The sequence below is a fragment of the Chionomys nivalis genome, chromosome 17 (genome assembly GCF_950005125.1).
Source record: "Chionomys nivalis chromosome 17, mChiNiv1.1, whole genome shotgun sequence".
Lineage (NCBI taxonomy): Eukaryota > Metazoa > Chordata > Mammalia > Rodentia > Cricetidae > Chionomys > Chionomys nivalis.
In genome coordinates, this window is record NC_080102.1 from 35,984,652 (window position 1) to 35,994,439 (window position 9,788).

The 9,788-nt window shown below is 44.7% G+C and overlaps 1 protein-coding gene across 1 annotated transcript in view; it reads right to left on the minus strand.

Moving 5' to 3' along the window:
- The window catches only part of Grap2 (GRB2 related adaptor protein 2), a 72,007-nt gene extending 68,069 nt beyond the window's left edge, over nt 1–3,938 (minus strand). The window contains exon 1 of the mRNA XM_057792152.1: nt 3,761–3,938. The gene's annotated coding sequence lies outside the window, so the exon portion shown is untranslated. The remainder of the gene's footprint in view (nt 1–3,760) is intronic.
- Between the last annotated feature and the right edge of the window lie 5,850 nt (nt 3,939–9,788).

A 9,788-nucleotide genomic window follows, 5' to 3' on the forward strand; every position in this document is an offset into this window, starting at 1 on the left:
TAATAGCTCAAGAAACCAAAACAGAGAGACTGAATTTTGCTCAGTTCACTCAGCACGTGGAGGCCTGGCTCAGGTTTAGGCTGTTTGGCTCTGCAGCAAGCACTTGGCCAGTGTAACTTATTATTACTGCTGTGTGAATTTATGCACGCAGCATATCTACAGCCTCTGTCACGAGTGTTAACTGCTCACGTCTTACGCATGTTCAAAGTATATTAAAAATAGATACGAGCACTGATGGAATATTGATTTAGGCAAAGACTAGGACCTAAATCATCAGAAGGAAGCAGTTGGGACTAGAATGTCAGCACAGCGCCAGAGTGTCAACCCTCTTGATTCCTTGTTAATTGTCTGATGGAACAGGCACTTTTATAATGAGAGAGAGAGAGAGAGAGAGAGAGAGAGAGAGAGAGAGAGAGAGAGATATCCCTAGAGCAAAATCAATGCCCAGAGCCAGGATCAGATTTGGCATTGTAAATGGAGAAACAATCCTGAATTATGTGCCTCCTGATACGATGCAATACAGAGCACCCCGTGGCATCTTATAAAAAATGTCCAACCAGAATCCAGACACGAGCCGGCTAGAGTGGGTAAAGACGCTTGTTGCCAGACCTGACAACCTGAGTTCGATCCCCGAATCCCATTTGCTAGGAAAAGAGATCTGACTCTCGCAAGTTAGCCTCCGGCTTCCACCTGTGTGCCATTACACGCGTGTCCACACATGTACACAAAGAGTGAACGAGTACATGTAAACACCAGTCTCACTGTGCTTTTAGTCCTAAGATGGAGATTATGTGAAAGGCAAGAAGCCAAGAAGCACAGTGACAGACGAGCCACGAGGCAAGAGCCAGTTCAGAATGTGGGGCATTTCTGCAAGATCGCTGGCCTAACTCAGAAAACAAAGTCCAGTGCGGAGCTGAGAGATATAAAGGTTGGAGTCTGGTCTTTTGAAATAATGTTAAAGGTGACAACTGGGGGCAAAATGGGAGGTTGATGGAATTGTGGTTATATAGGAGAATGTTCTTGTTTTGGGTGTAAACTAAATTATTCAGTAGTGAACTGTCATTCATCTGCAGCTTACCAGAAATTCAGAGAGCATCACAGTGGACAGAACAAGTGTGGAAAAGGTTATATTAGTAAACCTAAGTGGGGCAAGTTTAGCATTTTAGCGTTTTGTTAAAATTTGTAAATTTTCTTGATAGGGTCTTGTGTAGCTCTAGCTGGCCTGGTGGCCTTGAACTTGCACCAAGCCTCCTGCCTCTGCTTCCCAAGTGCTGGGACTGTAGGCACGTGCCACCATGCCCAGCTTAACTCTGTATGGAAATTCACTTGCCTCATGAGCCATGTGCCTAACGTCTTTGGAGAGCAAAGGAGGTTTCCATCATTCTGTATGTTGTTGCGGTTTCTCTAAATTCTCAAAAACTTTGGACTATGCTTATATACTTAAAAAAGAAAACTACTTTTAAAAATTATTTACTGAATACTTATTGGCTCAAGAGTATTGAAACTCAATGTGAACTTTTTAGATATCTTGGCACCAGAGTGCAGTACTGGTACTGACACAAAACAATTGCTCACTAAATGCTAGCGAAATGATTGCTGAATGAAGCTGTGATTTCCTGAAAATTCTCAAACAGTATAAAAATACAATAATGAAAAAAAAAAAACAGAGACACACGAGATTGAGACGCCTCTATATAAGGAGATATGAGCAGCAAAGATTTTAGTGAACAAAATGGGGCTAGACTATTTTACCTTTTGATTCAAATAACTACACTAAGTGACTACTCTTGAACTTTAAAAATATCTGTTTATTATTATTTTATTCTATTCTTTACACTTGCACCACGTGCCATGGCATGAGTGTAGTGTTGGAAGACAATTTGTGGAACGGGCTCTCTTCTTCCACCATGGGTGTCTGAACTCAGAGTGTTAGATTTGGTGGCAAACACCTTTGCTTGCTGAGCCTCCTCCTGGCTGCCTCCCTTCAACAAATTTTGAGCTTGCTTCATGGGAGCTTGAAGATTCTGTCCCTTGAATTGACCCAGCAGCAACTGTGACTTAGTTAAGAAACCCCAATGGGATCACACTTAATGACATATTTGTTTCTAGAGCCAGGAAAAGGAGTGAGTTTGGCTCAAGTTCAGGCATGAGCCCTTTAAGCCCCCAGCGCCAGCGGGTGTTACTCTCTGGGAATCAATAAATATATGGAAATCAGGGTCACCAGCAGCTTTTCCAGAAGCCAATGGTTCCAAAAGAGATGGCTCTGGGCAGCAAGAGAGATGCGTTTTGTACAAAAGAGAGGAAGAAAAGTGACCAAGATTTAGAGAAATAATAATGTTCCCATTATGCATTTTCATAGTGTCTTTCCCTGAGGTACATGGTATTTACGCTAACTCTTTTATTTTTATGGTGCCCCTATGTGGTAGATATAAAACAACCGAAGGTCTCAGACAGGGAAGCTATTGTTAGCACCCAAGAACACTTCTTCATATTGAGTAGATCAATCACCTCCTTCCGCTCGGCTTCAGTAAAGTCATTTATAAAGACGAAAGCTATTACAATCTAGGGAGAATAAGATTACAGCTTACTGTGTGGGAGACTGTCCGAGTTGAGTCTCATAGGGTGGCTTTCTTTAGTGATGTGGGGGCTGCCTCCTTTTTACAGAAAACCATAACAAAAATTCTCAAAAATGCCTCAAGTCAGAAGTGTAAAAGGTTGGCATGGAAAAGATGCAATTTCATAGTGACTGCTCCGTCTAAGAGGGCCTCTCTAAAAGTATCCCGTGAGTATCAAGCTTTGCAGACCATGTTGAGTCACTGAAGGAGACCACATTAAACTAAATTCTCTTTCTGAAATAAAAAATGAAGAGAAAAATAAAGCAAAGGGACTCACTAGAGAACCAGCAGTTTATGATAAATGTTCCCAGATGTGAGATTCTTCCATTAGCGTTTCCTACCTTCTGACACTGTGGGATCATGATTGCTTTATTTATGTGTTTTAGAGCCTCAGCAGCCCCCTTTAATTTGGTGGTGGATATGGATTTTAATACTATGCAAATTGTTACATATGCTTTATTAATATTATTTGAGGTAAGTAGTAGATGCGGTCATTTTTTAGGTTAGTGGAAACCTGGTCTCTGCATCCCTTCCTCATATTCTGGAACAGATGGGGACAGCAGCAGAAACTAGAGATGGCCTTAAAGATGCCACAAAACTATTAATAAGGAGACAAAGATAGACAACACCCTGTCCTTATATCTTCCCACGGGAAGTTTTCTTTCATTAAAGGAATCCAAACCAGTGTTCTTCATAAAGAGAGCGAACGCCACCAGAACTAGCGGTTGGAAGTGGTGGAGAAACTGACCAAGAGGCTGCTCATGACCTCTGACTCTGGGCTCCAGCCACTGATGCTCACTCCTCTGCCATCTCCCACGCCTCAATTTGGATTAAACGCTGACCCTTTACCATTGGAGGGTGAGTTTACTTCTGTGACTCCAACATCCAAAGTCTTTTCTAGACTTGTTTATAATTGCTACAAGCAGAGTAAAGATCGAGTCTTCTCTAGTTCATTTGCCAGAAGCTGAATCCTATCACCAGCAACATAGCCACCTGGACGAGACCTGGGCTGACCGGCTGAAGTATTAACAGCAAAGTCTAGAAAACCAGTGAGACCAGCTCTCCCTTGATTCCTTTAGCTCATAGAGAACAGAACCTTTAAAGTGCTCAAGAAAGAGGGTGTGCACCCGCGCTGCAGAACATACCTTTTGGAAGCGAAGAGGTTGGGTGTATATCTTCCTGGCTTTGACAACGAGTTACTAGAATCACCTTGTGCCAGCGGGGAGATGCAGTCAAATGTCAGGATTACTGCACCTCAGGGTACAGGTTTGCCTCGGGCTGGCTCCTGAGCACCACACTGAAGCAGGGTGCAAGCCCCAGATCCATCAGTACAGCTTCCTCCTCCCGACCTCTTGCTCTCCCTCCAAGCTACCCCCAGCCAGTCTGTAGGCAAACCACACAGGAACTAGCAGACACCCAGCTGCACAGAGTTGGGCGTGAGCCTTAGATTATGTGGTTTTGTTTTCTTGCTGCTAGAGTCGCACCAAAACGCAAGTGGTTCACCGAAACGCGCCTGCTCCTCTTATGTTTCGGTTTTAACAATACCCGTCTGCCCCCAACGCTCATATTCACATACGAAAACTTCTCATCCTGGATATGGCCCCTTAGCAGGCTGCCGCTCGCTTCACAGAAAGCCCTAGTTTGACATCCCTCCATCCAGAGAAACACAAAGGCCACCAGGAAAAAGTTAAAGTCACCCTGGTCAATGGCAATGCTAAAACCTCAGAGAAATCGCTTGCTAAATATATGCAGTCTGTCACATAACTCTTAGCTTGTGATAAAAATCTTGACCCAAGAAAGAAGAAAGAAAGGGGGAGGGAGTTCAGAGCCAGGAGTTCTGTTAGCAACATGCACAAACCAACCGAGTTAACCAGCCTGTGAGTTAGAAGCTCTAAGCCAGAGTTTGCCACTGTCATTGGCAAGGGTCTTTTCTTAGACCCATGGGACTTCACATTGAGCAAGGTGGAGCCAAAGCAGTTTCAGATTCTTCTCCCTCAGCTTCCCTAGCTCTTACCTTTGCAGTTCTAACCTGCCCTTCCCCCCACACCACCTGCAGCCTGGGCCGGCTTCTTCCTTTCTCTGTGTTCTTGTATCTTCTGCATAAAAGCGAGACATATGTCAACGGGGTGAGCAACACCGTTAAGGTTTGGAGGCTGGACCCAAGGTGAAGAGGGAAATATTGATCCTTGGATCGTTTCCTCTATTTGACTCGATTCGAAGTTCTAAAATTTTAACTTGTTTTTCATTCCTGCCTTCTGAGATGCTTCTTTAAAGGATGATTTTTGCTCAAGATTTACTTTTTAAAACCCCTTTTCTAATTATAATCATTTACTTTTTTTTTTTTGAGACAGGTTTTGTTATGTAATGTAGCCAGGCTATACCTAGAACTCTCCAACTTCTTGCCAAAGCCTCAAGACCTGGGTCCAGCCTGCTCAAGTGCTGGGGTTATAGATATGTACACACACCACAGCTGCTTACTTAAGCATTCTAATTGAAATAGGAAAGAAGAAGCCCAGTATAGACTTGGCAAGCTACCTTGGTCATAGTAGGTGCTCAGTAAACATTCATCAAATGAACTAGAAGAAGTAATTTGTTGTCCCCGACTCTTTAGTAATGGGATTTAATTTTTTTATTTTAGTGTTAATTATGTGCATATGTGTGTAGGTATGTGCATATGTGTGTGGGCACGTGCATGTGAATGCAGTGCCCATGGAGACCAGAAGAATGCTGGGTCTCCTGAAACTCAGGTAATGAGGCCACAGTGAGCTGCCAGACTTGGTTCTCTGCAAGAGCAGTGTATGGCCCTCTCTACTGAGCCACCTCTCCAGCCCTTTTCTTATTAATGGAAGCCTGCACAAGTTTCTTAAAACTGAGTTGATTGTTGCCGGGCGGTGGTGGCGCACGCCTTTAATCCCAGCACTCGGGAGGCAGAGGCAGGCGGATCTCTGTGAGTTCGAGGCCAGCCTGGTCTACAAGAGCTAGTTCCAGGACAGGCACCAAAGCTACAGAGAAACCCTGTCTCGAAAAACCAAAAAAAAAAACAAAAAAAAAAACAAAAAAAAACAACAACAAAAAAAACTGAGTTGATTGTGAACGGGATCCCTGCTATTTTCACATTACAAAGAATTCTAAAGGTAACACGTCTCTGACTTTACAACTGTTACCACAGGCTTCAGGGTCCCGCCTCTATGATCTAATGACCTTCTTGGGTCCCATCATTACATTTAACAGCTTCACTGCCAAGTTTCTGATCTCCGAGAGCCTCTGGCCAGCATCCTTCTCAGCAGTGGTTACCAGGCCAGTGGCTTGTGATGGTTAACCACGTGTGCACAGCTGGGGCGTGGGCGGGAAAGGGAAAATGGTGAACGGTTCTATTCAGAACCTCTCTGTGGATACTTTCAGTGTGCACCCTAGCATGGAAGCTACTTTCCCACAGGGTCCTGTTCCCGGGGGAACAGAATCCCTCTCCTTCCAAGTAAAGGGCAGAGCACAGAGCTGAAGAACCTCAAAGAGAATTAATTTTGCTAGCAACTACTGGCTGACGGGCAGACATGATAGCACACGGGTTGGGAACAAAGCCACAGCAGCGGTTTACTTCAAGACAGCTCTGTGACTGACAGAGGACAAAGTCACAGCTTAGGGATAAAGACCCTGATGTGAGCACATCTGCATTTCAGCTTTCGTCATCAGGAGATACTCAGGAAAATAGCAAGTCACTGGGAGGATTCAGGATTGTGTGAAGTCCCACTTATCCTCAATAGAGAGAATTTCCTTAAAAACCACACTTGCTCAAACAAGAAAAAAAAATCCAGCGACTCCTTTGGAAGGGTCATCTTTCATAACAGAGTTTATGCACTATTGGGCTTCATTTCGTTTTTTGAGTAAAATGTCTACTTCTGATTCCACAGAGTGCATTTAGACGTTCAGTCAGCCCGTAGAGTTTGGATATTCTCCATGCAAGGATCTAAGATCAGGCTAGTAAGGTACTGGTGAGCATGATGCAGCCTCTGCCTTGCCGGGCACTTCCTTCTGGTCAAGGGAGAAACAATACCACAGACAGAGGAAGTCAGCCGGGTGGAGACCTGGGGTAGTAAGGACTCAAGCTACAGAACCTTAGGATGAGAACGAAACTGCCACAGTGAGTGAAGCAGAGAAGTATGTACAGAGGTCAAAGAAGGCAGACCACCAAGCGGAGTCTGGCCAGCTGTGGCAATGGGAGCCAGTGGGAGAATCTGAACTGAGAGTGTTGTGAGCTGCCTTGGGTTTGAAATCTTTCAAGGATTCTCCTGACTGTCCTGTGAACACTGTCTTCTGAGCCTCACGGCCATTACCATCTTGAACACAGAAACTGCAAGCAGTCCTCAAAACCTGGCTTACTGGTGTTTCTCCATAGCATTAATGAGAGGCAGGGGTGGACCCTCAGACTGGGATTCCGTCATTTCTTCTTGTAGCCTTCCCCTGAGCTGTGTGTAACCCTACCTCAGCTGCACGTGGTCTCAGAAGACGAGAGGTTAATCAAGGGGAACTCCATCCATGCAGCTATGGGGAAATCACGGTGATACGACTGTTTCGGGGGGCGGGGTGGAGGGGTTGAGGTGGGTGATCATGTTCCTGTCAGTAACCCCTCACTCATGGGTCTATAAGTCAGCGATTCTCAACCTGTGGATCGTGACCCTTTGGGAGGTCAAACAACCCTTTTACAGGGGTCATCTAAGACCATCAGAAAACACAGATATTTACATTATGATTCACAACAGTAGCAAACTTACAGTTATGAAGCAGCAACAAAATGATTTTATGGCTGGGGATTACTGCAACATGAGGAACTGTATTAAAGGGTCCACAGCATTAGGAGGGTTGAGAATCCCTGCTCTAAGTAAACCAAATTAACTCCCTGATTCACTAAGCCCCTCCTGGGCAGGAGATTTACTTTGATCTGTTGTTGGTCCCCATGTGGGCTAGTAGATATTTATGTTTTCCAGGAAAGGTTCACATAACAAACACTAACCGAAAGGCAGTGGTTTGCAACTTTCCTAATGTTGCGAACCTTTAATAGAGTTCCTTGCGTTGTGGTGACCCCTAGCTATAAAATTATTTTAATTGCTATCTATAACTGTAATTTTGTTACTGTTATGAATTATAATGTAAACATTTTTTGGAGATGGAGGTTTGCTGAAGATGTCATGGCCCACAGGTTGAGATCCACTGCTGTAAGGGACCAAGAAGAGAAGCCTGACACTGCCCAGGATGTTATTGTAGCAGTCCAGGTGGGAGCGATGGCAGCTTAGTGAAGCAGAGGTATCTGGGAACGGCTGGACTCTGCATCCAGAGGGTGAGCATCACGTTTCACAACCGCTACGCGTGGCTGTAATCCCACTATTCAGAAGCCCAAGGAGAAGGAATGCCATAAGGTTAAGGTAAATTGTAAATTCTAGGCCAGCCTGGGTTACAATATGAGCTAATGCCCTTGCCCCCCCACAACCCCTAAAAGAAAACAACAACAACAACAACAAAGGCCAGGCGTGGTAGCCTTTAATCCTAGCACTCTGGAGGCAGAGGCAGGCAGATTTCTGTCTCCGTTCAAGGCCAGCCTGGTAACATGATTGTAACACCTTCTGGAGAGTAGCATCAATAACTGGGTTATTCAGTAGCCAACCTGTATTTCAAATGGGATCTGATAATTATGACATAAAGTGAAAGACAAGCGTCCAAAAGGACCCCCACGGCTCCCAGCCTGAGAAACGAGAACAAGGCAGTGTCACTGGGCCAGGAGACGGTGAGAGAGCCTGTATGGAGGGGCGGATCAGGGTTTGGACACACTGATTTTGAAATGTTAGTGAGATACCTCAACAGGGAGGTCAGAGCTCTTCACAGACGAATCTGAAGGTCAAGAGAGATTAAGGCTGCAAATGAAACTTAGAGCGTTGTGGCTGTAGAAAGGGTTCAAAGCTGTGAGACTACTCACTGCCTCCTGGGCCATGAGTCTAGCCAAAGAAGACAACCTTTTGGAGAAAGGACACCTCCAGAGTTGAGAGACTGGGGAGCCAGTAGCAATGGGCTGAGGTCAGAAGAAATGGCACCCTGGGTACCCTGGACGCCAAGCAGAGTAAAATTTGTTGACTTTTTGTAAAACTCTGAGTTCAGAAAATTAAAACAACAATAACAACAAAACACCCCATCAACCGACTCATTATCAAAGTATGGCATTTGTACGGGGAGAGAGATAGCACAATAACGCAACTAAATTGTTACCCCAAATGGAGGGATACAGATAAAAAAGATCCCCTTCCCTAATATTACATCAGACGAGCTAATTCCACCAGTGTGGGCCCACCCCACACTTCTGTTGAGACTAGACAAGTCCTCTGCAGCTTATAGCAATCTTTGAGTGAGCCTTATCTATTTCCATCTGCCTCGCCAATCACTTTCCCTGTGTTGGCGACCCTCAAGGCTCCACAGCTGGCTGCAAGCCTTCCTTGTTCCACTTCTTCCCACTAGCCTGCCTCCCGGTGGTCTTTGACTCACACGATCCTCATATTAAACATTTCCAAGCCAGAATTTATCTTTTCTTCCTGTTAGACCATCACAGATCATCTTCCTGATCTCGATGAATGACTGACATTTACAGCCACCCCCAAAAGAAACTTGAGAATTACCATAGACCCCTTCCTCCTTTACATGGCTTTGGAGTCAAGCCCAGGACCTCATAGCTTCAACACAATCCAAAGAGGATATACAACATAGCCATTGCAGCCACTGCCCTTTATCTGGAGGAAACACTCTCAGACTTTAGGGGATGCCTCACACTGTGCTTGTTCCCCACCCTTTATATACTATGTTTCGTTTTCCTGCACAAGCACATTTATGATACTGTTTAACTTACACATTAGGCACAATGAGAGATGAATAATGAGAAAGAACTAGAATATATATAATATTATATATATATAATATACTAGAATAAATGTTATATGGATTAAACAGGCACATCCTGTTTAATACCAGCACTCAGGAGACAGACCACTCAGTAGTTAAGAGCACTTGCTGTTCTTGCAGAGGACCCAGGCTTGGTTCCCAGAACCCACATGGTGGCTCACAACCCTTTGGAACTCCAGTTATGAGGGATTCAATCCCTTGTGACCTCCTTGGGCACCAGGCACACTTTGGTGCATA